This window comes from Arachis hypogaea, chromosome 9 (assembly GCF_003086295.3).
Source record: "Arachis hypogaea cultivar Tifrunner chromosome 9, arahy.Tifrunner.gnm2.J5K5, whole genome shotgun sequence".
NCBI lineage: Eukaryota > Viridiplantae > Streptophyta > Magnoliopsida > Fabales > Fabaceae > Arachis > Arachis hypogaea.
In genome coordinates this window covers 107,172,117-107,184,068 of record NC_092044.1, presented here as the reverse complement: position 1 = coordinate 107,184,068, position 11,952 = coordinate 107,172,117, and the positions used below count along the sequence as shown (strand labels likewise).

General features: G+C 41.0%; 1 non-coding gene across 1 annotated transcript; it reads left to right on the top strand.

The window, feature by feature from the left end:
- The first annotated feature begins 1,986 nt into the window (after nucleotides 1-1,986).
- On the top strand, nucleotides 1,987-2,090 carry LOC112714117 (small nucleolar RNA R71). The gene has a single exon (XR_003159073.1). It is a non-coding gene; the product is annotated as a small nucleolar RNA R71 (small nucleolar RNA).
- Nucleotides 2,091-11,952: the final 9,862 nt, after the last annotated feature.

The window sequence follows — 11,952 nt, the reverse complement described above, 5'->3', positions numbered from 1 at the left end:
ATCTTCCTCTAACAAAACACACTTTAATTGAAGAGAGAAAGGTTGCAACTTCTCATTAGAGTCTTCTTGCAATAGTGGAGGTAGTGGGAAGCCCACATTATAGTCATAATCCTTCTTCACACTTAGGCCTTTATTCATACTCATCTCATGAGGGGTATCATGGTGAATCTCAGCTTCAACTTCATCAATCAAATCACACTAAAAGATAGAGCGATCTTCGGGCGGATGCGTCATAGTCTCATCCAAATTGAAGCGTACCATTCTACCATCAATCTCAAAAGAGTAAGTGCCCGAAAATGCATCAAGCTTAAACCTAGAAGTCTTCAAGAAAGGCCTCCCTAATATAATGGATGATGGCTTCCCGGAGTCATTAGAAGGCATCTCAAGGATGTAAAAATCAATCGGGAAGGTTAATCTTTTGATGCTCACTAAGACATTCTCAGCAATACTGGCCACAGAAATAATGCTCTTGTCGGCTAAAACAAAACGAGCTGCTGACCTTTTCAATGGTGGAAGGTCTAATTCATTGTAAATAGACAAAGTTATAATGCTCATACAAGCACCAAGATCACACATAGAATCCACAAATTCAACATCATCTATAGTGCAAGAAACTAAGCAAGGATCGGGATCACCACATTTCTCCGGTATAGCACCCATCAAAGCAGAAATTGAGCTACCCAAAGGAATAGTTTCTAATTCATTAATCTTTTCCTTGTTCAGGCATAAATCTTTTAGAAACTTAGCATACTTAGGAACTTGGCGAATAGTGTAAAAAAGGGGAATGGTTACCTCAACCTTTTTGAAGATATCCACCATCTTGGGATTCAGCTGCACTTGCTTTTTGGTCCTCTTTGCCAAAGCTGGAAAGGGAATTGGCGTGGCTTCCTTTAAAGCATCTTCCTCCTTGGGACCACTTTCTCTTGTTTGAGCGACTTCCTCTTCCACAAGTTCTTGAACTTCTTTCTCATCATCCACATCCTCCACCTCAACAATGTCTTCATCGAGAATAGCCTCCTTTGCCTTTGATTCCTTGGAACTACTCTCTTGTAGTTTGGTGTCAGACCTTAAAGAGATAGCATTGATGCTACCCTTTGGGTTGGGCAATGGTTGAGAGGGGAGTGAACTTGAGCTTGAAGGTTGGAAGGTGCTTTTGTTATTGGTAGAAGGTGGAGCCATATGAGATATAAGCTCTTGGAGGGTAGAGGTGAGTGCGGGAAGGGTAGAGTGAAGTGTGGTTTGAAGCTCCCGTTGTCCTTGAAGAATAGTGTGAAGAGTATCATCCATAGGAGCTTGGTTGGAGGAAGAAGAACGGTAGGTGATTTGAGGAACTTGTGGTTGTGTGATTTGAGGCACTTAAGCTTATCTTTAGTGTGGAGGCTGATATTTTTTGCCTTGGTTTTGTGGTTGAAATGATTGATTTTGTTTGTTGTGGTATGGTTAAAACTTGTTGTTTCCTCTTTGATTTGAACTATCTCTCCACCCTTGATTGGAATTGCCTTGCCAACCTTGGTTTTGCCACCCTTGGTTATAATTACCCCCTTGTTGATAGGGGCCTTGATTGGAATGGTTGAAGTAAGCATTGGTGGCTGCCAAGGTATTGTCCTCTTGGAGTTGTGAACATTCATCGGTATAATGAGAGTTGCAAGCACAAACTCCACATGCTCTTTGTAGAGCTACCATTTGGTATTGTTGTTGTGGAGGAGGTTGTTGTTGATTAAGATGAATTTGCTTGAGAATGGTGGTCATCTCTCCTAAGGTCTTGGTGAGTGCATACTCATTAGAGGAAACTTCATTGATGGCCCTTGGATGATTGTTTCTTGCCTTGCATGTTGGGTAGATTCGGCTAAATCAGCAATAAGTTGCCAAGCTTCCTCCGCCATTTTGTACTTTGTTAAAGAGCCATTACTCGAAGCATCCAAAAGGATCTTATCTTGTGGCTTCATGCCTTGGCAAAAGTAACTAATCAACACCAAATCGTTAATCATGTGATGAGGACATGAATTAAGGAGCTTCCTAAAATGCTCCCAATACTCATAAAGAGTTTCCAAATCACCTTGAATGATGCATGAGATTTCTTTTCTCAACCTATCGATCACCTCCGGAGGGAAGAATTTGTCTAGAAATTCCCTTCGAAGCAAAACCCAATTGGTGACAACATCATCGGGTAGGGTATAAAACCACTCTTTTGCCCTTTCCTCAAGAGAGAATGGAAAGGCAAACACCCAAATAGAAACTTCATCGAAGCCCTTTCTCCTAGTGGTTGAGCATACACCTTGAAAGTCCCTAAGATGTCTAAAAGGGTCTTGAGCGGGTAGACCATAGAACTTGGAGAGTAGATTGAACAAGGCGGTCTTTAGCTCAAAATTAGCATTCAAGTCTGGATAACGCACTTGAAGCATTTGGAGAGTGAAGTCCGGAGCACCCGCCTTCTTGAGATGGCCATGGTGTTGGTATCTAAGTCAATAGAAGAGACGTCAATAAAACCAATGGAAGAGTAAACGGTTTCCCTTTCAAATAACACTATGGATAAGGTTGGTGAATTGGCGGAAGCTGCTTCACCACCCTCAAAAGCTAACCGGCGCCGAGCTTGCCTAAGATGTGATAAAGTTCTTTCAGTTTTCGGATCAAATGGGGCTAAGATCAGATCCTGTAGTGAATACATCATTCAAGAAAAGAAACATACAACTCATGACAATAAGCTATGCTAGAATAAGATGACTACTAATTACTACTACTATAACTTCAGACTAAAGACTAGACTAGCAAACAATCAACAAAAAGAGTAGCTGTTCACATATAGATATATTCACAATAGGCAACAATATAACACCATTACAAGTCCCCGGCAACGGCGCCAAAACTTGATGAAGGGATAAATGTCGGTTAGGAAATTACCAAAGGATTTTCCTCAATTCAATGTCGCAAAGTATATTCCCAACTGACGAGATACCCCAAATCAAAGTTTACTAGAGTGTCACAACAATGAAATCAATAACCGGGAGTAGGATCCTGGGTCATTTTTCCAAGGACTTGCACTAAAATGCACATTGTTGGTTAGGAATTTAGGGATTTTTTTATTACTTACGAAAGAAGTAAAATGACAAGTATATAAAAGCAACAAACAACTAACAATTAGATTGAGATAACTAGAAATATCAATCAAGCATTAACTAACGAACAAGCATGCATTAGAATAACTACAACTAAAGGCATATGAGAATAAGAGATATGAAATGAGAATGAGAAAACTAGGAATTCCAAACTAGTAAAAGCGAGTAACAATTAATCAATATAGGGGTCTTGGCTAGGGAGAGAATTGGAGTTCCTATCCTTATTGTCATCATCAATTGTGATGAGAATTGTCTATTGCTTCCACTTAGTTATCCTCTAATAATTGAAAGAAAGTCAAGTAGGTACGATTAACTTGAGTTCACAAGTCTTAGTCAACTCCTAGTGAAAGACTAGCTTTGGTGAAGTTCAAGCTAACAAGCAACTTCCAACACTCAATCAACCATAGGCCTTAACAATTCAAGAGTTTCCAATACTCAACCCCAAAGCCAAGAGTAGAAATCTACTCCATAATCATAAAAGACATTTTCACAAACACCTTGTGTGCACTAAAAGAAGACATTATAAAATTGAGAAATAAAATCAAATCAAAGCTACCCACTAACAATAATTGCTAATAATGAACCAAATAACATCAATGGGCATGAAAAAAAGTTCAATGCATTATTAGAAGTCAAAATCCAACAAGATTCAAAATCAAAATCAAAACAAGTAAAATTGCAAGAGTATTAAGTAGAATTTGAGAGTAGAAACTACAATTAAAATAACAAGAACTGAAAATCAAAAGGATTTAATTCAAGGATTCAAATGAAAATGAACAAGAACACTAAAACCCTAGAGAGAAGTGAGAGTTTTTCTCTCTAGAATTCAAAACTATCTAAAAACTAAGCTAATGGAATGTGTGTCTCATCCTCCTTCACTCCTAGCCTCTAATATGCAGACTGGACTCTAAACTGGGCCAGAATTGAGCTCTGAAATTGCCCCCATCATGTTCTCTTTAGTGAGACACGTGCCGCTTGTCACGCGTATGCGTCATCTACGCGTATGCGTCGTAGAACTTTGCACAAGGTCACGCGTACGCGTCGATGGACGATGCTTCTGGTCACTTAACACACGTATCGCGGCATCGAATGACAATAAGAGAGGATTAAGAATTAGCATTTTTAAGGCCAAAGAAGCATGTTTGGAACCATAACACACAATTAGGAAGAAATCTTAAAAACATGCAGTTTACATGAATAAGTGTGACAAAAGTTGACAAAATCCACTCAACTCCATCCAAAATAAACCATAAAATTGTAGTTTATCAATGCCTCTAGAGGTTAGCTTGAAACCTCGAAATCTCCCTCTTTGAATTTCTTACGCGCATTTTTGGGGATTAAGTTGCATACTATGATGTTGTAGTTGATCAAATATCTTTTCGACATTGGTATTGTAGGATTTTCCTTGTGTTGTCTTAACCACCATATCATCGACATATACCTCAATGTTTTTGCTTATTTGTTTAGCAAAAACTTTATCCATTAAGCGCTGGTAAGTAGCACCTACATTCTTTAGTCTAAAAGGCATGACTTTGTGACAATAATTGCCATATTTAGTTATAAAGTCTATTTTATCTTGGTCTTAGGGGTGCATTGGAATTTAGTTATAACCAGAGTAAGTATCCATGAAACTTAAAAGACCAAAGCCTGATGCGTTATCTACCAATTTACCAATGCATGAGAGAGGATAAACATATTTTGGATTTGCTTTATTTAAATTTGTGAAGTCTACACACATGCGCCACTTACCTGAGGCCTTCCTTACCATAACAACATTGGATAGTCGTGTGGTGAAACGAAGTTCTCGGATGAATTCTGCTACGAGGAGCTTTTGAGTTTCTTCTAAAGAGGATGCTTTCTTGTACTTGCCCAGGTTCCGTTTCTTTTGAGCTATAGGTCAGACAGTTGGGTTGATTTGCAGCTTGTGGCATATGAAACTGGGGTCGATACCTAGCATATTTACAGGGGGTCCAGGCAAAAAGATCTATGTTTTCTTGGATGATGTTGATGATTTGACGTTTGTCCTCTGCAGAGAGGGAGCACCCGATATAAGTAAATTTGTCAATATTATTATTAAAAATGACCTTTTTAAGATTGTCTGTTGGTGAAGGTCTCTCACGGATGTCTTCTCTAGGGTCGAGCTCAGCCAGCTTAGGTATGTTAGTGATGTTATATATAGCTTGAATTGTACTGGTATTGCTTTGAGACTTGCATTATAGCATTGTCGCGCTTCCTTTTGATCAAAATGAATCGTTACCACCTGGTTATCTTGCACATGAAACTTGATACACAAATGAACAGTGGATACTATAGCACCAAAAGAATTTAAAGAAGGTCTACTGAGGATGATATTGTAAGGGCTTATGCATTGACCACTAAGAATTGAATATCCATTGTTTTAGACAGTGGTTGCTCGTCCAGTGTTGTTTTTAGCCATATGTACTCAAGTATAGGTACTTGTTCTCTCGAGAATCCCACAACTAGAGGATGGTTGTATTGCCTTTTCGCTTAGCTTTATTTTCTAAAAAGAAGAATAAAATAATACGTCGGCACTACTGCCAACAAGGTCGAGATGGACCTTCCGTACTAAGAGGTCTCTGGCCTGGATGGAAACAACAATGGGGTCATCCAAATTCGTTGCTCTAGCTAAGTAATTGGAATGCTCAAAAGTGATACTTGGTACTTATGACAGAGGTGCAACCTCGAAAGGTGTGCCTTTCACTACCAGAATTATTCGGTATGTTCTCTTCCTTGCTGAGCTGGTGAGTCCCTCACTTGTGAATCCTCCAAAATGCAGTTAATTACACCTCTCGTTTGATGTGGTTGGTACTTTGCTTTTTCTTGTGCACTCGTTGTATTTTCTGATTGGTTGCCACCTGTTCTCAGCTGTTTTTATTATATTCAACAGTCTACATATTTGTCTAATAGCCCCTGTCTAGTCAGTCTTTCCAGTAGATCTTTAGCAAAATCACACATTCGTTTATAGTGTGGCTAAATTTCTGATGAAAAGCATAATGCTTGGACTTGTCTATGTATTTTTAGTCTTGGTATGTTTCGGCCTTGCTTGGTGGCTTGATGATCTTAGCATTAAGGATTTCTTTGATGATATCTTCTCTTTTGATATTGAATTGAGTATATGCGTTGAATTTTGGAGCTAGTTTGAAGGGATTCTTGATGTCCTTGCTGTTTTGGGGTCTGGGGTGTCTCTCCTCCTCTCGGTGAAGCTGTTGTTTTTCTATTCTCCAAGCTTCACGGAGTTCCTCGATCTCTATTTATCCTATGGATTTTTTTTTCGGAACTCTGCTAGCGACTTTGGGTTAGCCACTGCTATAGTTTCTTGAAATTTTCCAGGACGAAGGCCGCTTTTGAGTGCATGTAGGTGGACATCTCGGCTAAGATCAGGGATCTCTATGGTCGCCTTAGCAAACCGCGTCATGTAGTCCGTAAGGCTCTCGTGTTGACCGTGCATTGTTTAATAGTACTAAGATAATCCGATCCGTGCACATATATTTTTGAGGCGGCAAAGTGGTTGGTGAAGTCCTCTGCCAAATCCTCGAAGCTAGAAATGGAACCTGCAGACAACTCAGAAAATCAAAGTAAAGCAGTACCATCTAAAAATGTTGGAAAAGATCGGCAAAGTATAAGATCATAAGCACCATTGAAAAACTTCATTCATTTGGAATTTGGTAATATGAATGTGAGGGTCTCCAAGTCCCTCGTACAACTTGAGTGTGGTAGGTAGAACAAAGTTCTTTGGCATCTAAAATTTCATAATATCCTCCGAGAAAGGAATGGATATCGTCTTCCTTTCTTTTAGAGGTGTCACCTCTTCAGGGTGGGTATCCCGCAATTGCACGTCGTTCAAGGTTTACATTCTTGGGATCTCCTGCACCGTGTTTTCCATTCTGTTGTTGAGCCAATAGCTCGGCCATTCTTTGGACCTCGACTTGGAGTTCTGCATTTTGGGCCAACAATTCAAATTGTGTCAACTGTGGAATTTCGTTGTCAGTCTTACTGAAAGTACCTGCAAGAAAAGGGTAAGACCAAAAAGAAAATAAATATAGTGGGGTCAAGCTATCTCGGGCCCCTCGGTGTGCGCCAATATGTTCTATGTAGACTAGGGGTTCTGCCGATGTATAGCTCGGACTCCTTGAGTACTGGGCTTTACGGCGTCACTAATCTGTCTTTACTTCTTTTGTAGCTCTGGATTCCGGGGTCTCTGTAGAAAACACTCTGACACTCAAGTCAGTGAAAGACTAAATGATACTGTTCTTAATATGCTTGTTCTTTTTTCCCTTTTTTCATTGTGTTTTGTTTATCAGTTTCTCCCCCATTATAGAGAGTGTAGCTTGTTGTCATGAACTGTTTTGGGCTTTGTGGTGCCTACTATCTAAAGTGATGGTGATCCATGTACTTTTAAATTTCAAATGTCAATTTATTTTGTTGTTATCATGTGTGTACGTAACTGATGCCCTTGATGTCAGCTTCAATAAGATCGAGCTTGTGTTTTCTGTATCCGAGATATAATCTCTTGACAATTCTGATTCCGAGGATTTAGGTATGGTTTGGCAAGAATTTTACCTCTTTGGATGTTTTTTTTATTCCTTCCCGTTTCGTTGCGACCGAAAAAAATTTGATCTATACTTGATTGAGGAGAGCTCTATCTGTAACACCCTAATTACCCTAAACCTTACCTCATGCCGTAAAGCAAAGGTTAATCAGAGGTCACGACAATCCTAAAGCTTATACATAAGTATATATAGAAGGAATAATAATTCTAGAAGCTCGATGAAGAAAACAGCTCAAAAACAGAGTTCAAAAAATGTGAAACGTTCACACGAAGCTACACTAAATGAGGCACAAGATAAACGTACAGATATAAACATATATATATATATATATATATATATATATATATATATATATATATATATATATATATATATATATATATATATATATATATATATATCAACGGATAATAGCTATAACGATCTAGCTGCCACTCGTGGAGTTTAAGCTGGCTAGTTACATATATATATGAAGAAAATAGCTTATACAAACTTTCTCTCAAATTGAGCCTCTAGGAAAAATAAATACAAAAGTGAGAGATCTTAAATAAAATACTCAAAAAAATTTAAAACAAGATAGAGATCCTCTGCTCTGTCACCACCAAAGCAACTCACCGAGGTGGGTTGCGACCTGCATATAAAAAACAACAACAGAATATGGTATGAGAACTAGAAGTTCTCAGTATGGTAATAGTGCCCAGTAATGTAAGATATAAGACTCCGAGACGCAAGAGACAATCCTAAAACTTCATATCTGTTCATACATCGGTTTGAGCTGTAACGAACTGGGTTGGCCGACCTCTTAGGTTGGCCCATGTCCGACCTCTTAGAAGGTTGGCCCATGTCCGACCTCTTAGAAGGTTGGCCCATGTCTGACCTCTTAGAAGATTGGCCCATTACCGACCTCTTCTCAAAGAGGTCGGCCAAATCGCCATAGAAGCCCAAAGCAGGCCCAAATAAAGGAGCACAACCCAAATCTAAAGGCGGTCAGACCTTAGAAAGATAAGGCGGCTCCCTAAAGGATAAGATGACTTCACTCAAAGATAAGATAAGATAAGATAACTATCTTATCTCCAGAAAGGTCACCCCTCACCATTATAAATACACTGGAGCACCCAGGTATAACTCATACTCTGATTCTACTAAAAACTTGCTTAATACCCTTGCTAACTTAAGCATCGGAGTCTCTTGTAGGTACCACCACCCTCCAGTGATGTAGGATTAGCACCACCACCAAGTCCAACAAATCAGACACAGCGGTTCCAGCCACCATCATCAAGTCAGACACGACAGCTCTGACCAGCACAAAAGATCTCATCCGAGATTGACCTACAATTTCAGGTAACCCTTGGAACATTGGCTCCGTTGCCGGGGAACCTGGAAGTCATCCCATCACCATGGCGAACAACGACCACGATTCTGATCTAGAAAACAGAACGCCGCATAAAAACGCGGATGCCACCTCTAAATGCACACCCCAAAACGGGGGAGATAAGCAACCTCCAAACACAGAAATCATGGAACCACTACAAGCTCAACAAAACTGCCTCCAACAACTTGAAAAAGAAGCCGAGCATCAACGGGTAGCCAAGAGGGACCTTTGAAGAGAAACCAGGCGACGCCGAGAACTAGAGGATAAGCTCTTAAAACTCGAAGCCGATCTCAAAACCAAAGACCGCTCAATCCAGTCATGAAGATAGCCCCCACAAAGATCAAGACCCATTCACCAAAGAGATCATGAAAGCTAAAGTCCCAAAGGACTTCAAAGCTCCCAACATGACCCCGTACGACGGCACATCGGATCCAAGCCATCACCTCAGCAAATTCAGAAGCAGAATGTATCTCACTGACGTCTTGGACGCCATTCGATGCAAAGCTTTCTCGACTACCATAACGAAGACAGCAATAAAGTGGTTCGATAGTTTGCCTCCAAGATCCATCACAAGTTTTGACAACCTTGCTAAAAAGTTTCTCACCAGGTTCTCCATCCAGAAGGATAAAGCCAAACACGCTCCATGCTTGCTGGGAATTAAACAAGGAGATCGGGAAAGCCTTCGCAGCTACATGAAAAGATTCAACAAAGCATGCCTTGACATACAAAGTCTTCCAACAAAAGCGGCCATCATGGGACTCGTCAATGGCCTAAGAGAAGGACCTTTCAGCCACTCAATATCCAAGAAGTACCCAACATCTCTAATCGAGGTTCAAGAAAGGGCAGAAAAATATATCAATATGGAGGAGAACTCCCGATTGGGAGATAGCTCAGAAACCAGATTTTCCTAACCCACCAAGGGACAAGGATAAAAAGTCCAAGAAAAAGAAGATTAACCCGGTGAGAAGCCTAGAAAATACCACAATTACACCCACCCCTTCGGGTGTCTCTTGTGGATGTTTATCGAGAAATATGCAACACTGAGAAGATCCCACTACCTCGCCCAATCAAAAACAAAAGAGGGGGAAGTCAGACAGAATACTGCGAGTACCTTCGAATCTACGGACATCCTACTAACGAGTGTTTCGACCTAAAGAATGTCATAGAGAAATTGGCAAGAAAAGGGCGATTAGTTCGGTAGTTAGCCAATAAAACGAATGAGCCAAGAAAAAGAAGAAGGGACGAAGAGGTCGGACGAGTTGAAGGTCCACCTCACACCAAAGAGGTCGAACGAGTTGGAGGTCCACCTCACACCAAAGAGGTCGGACGAGTTGAAGGTCCACCTCATACCAAAGGAGTTGGACGAGTTGAAGGTCCACTTTGCACCGAAGAGGTCGGACGAGTTGGAGGTCCACCTCACACCAAAGAGCTCGGACGAGTTGGAGGTTCACCTCACACCAAAGAGCTCGGACGAGTTGGAGGTCCACCTCACACCAAAGAGGTCGGACAAGTTGAACGTCCACCTCACGCCGAAGAGGTCAGACGAGTAGAACGTCCACCTCTCACCGAAGAGGTCGGACGAGTAGAACGTCCACCCCACACCGAAGAGGTCGGACGAGTTGAACATCCACCTCACACCCCTGAGAGACATGTTCATATGATAAATGGAGGATTCACAGGAGGAGGAATCTCTAAATCATCTCGCAAAAGACACATCAAAGACGTATATTAAGGAAGGGAGAGAGGTTTTGAAAAGGACAACGGAGTGCGAACAAACCATCCGAGATTTCAAAAATTCTTGGAGAAACCACCCATTCTTACCAGACCACGGGAAAGTGAAGAACTCATATTATACCTTGCAGTGGGAAGTCAGGCAATAGCCTCAGCACTAGTCAGAGAAGACAAAAGTGGGCAACAACCCGTCTACTTCATCGGCAAAGCTCTACAAGGGGCCAAACTAAACTATTAAAAGATAGAAAAAGTTTGCCTACGCCCTCATACTCACTTCTCGGCGACTCCACCCATACTTTCAAGCTCACACTATTAGAGTTCAGATCAACCAGCCCATAAAAGGCATCCTACAAAAAACAGACTTAGCTGGAAGAATTCTACAGTGGACAGTCGAGTTATTCGAATTCGATCTTCGACATGAAGCTCGGACAGCCATCAAATCATAGTATCTGGCTGACTTCATTACAAAGTACACTGACACCCCAGAAACTCCCACAAAATGGAATCTCTATGTGGACGACTCTTGAAACAAAACCAGGAGTGGTGCAGGTGAAATTATAGAAAGCAATCAAGGAACCCAAATCGAGCTAAGTAACCAAGCTAAATACGAGGCACTACTGGCTGGTTTAAGGCTGGCTAAGAAGGTAGGAACTTACCGTGTCCAGTGATTCACAAGTAGTCACCTCACAAATAGAAGAGAGCTACCAAGCTAAGTATCCCACCATAAAAAAAACCAGAGAACAGCTCGGGTAATTTGAGGGACCCCGGACAAAATCAGAGAACAGCTCGGACAATTCGGGGGACCCTGGACAAAACCAGAAAACAGCTCGGACAGTTCGGGAGATGTGAGGTCCGACATATATCTCGGGAACATAATGCCCGTGCTGATGCCTTTTCAAAACAAGTCAGCACCAACACACCGGACAATTCGGGGGATATGAAGTCTGGCATATACTTCGGAAACAGGATGCCTGAGCTGATGCACTTTCAAAACCAAGTCAACACCTACAGCTCGGACAATTCAGGGGATATGAGGTCAAATATTCCCACAGTAAGAAAAAGAAAAATAGGGTTACTACCAAACAACTCGGGAAAATAAGGTAACAACTCAGACAATAACAGCAAAACATCAAGTGTCAGATACAGCAGTAAAAGGAAAACCCCA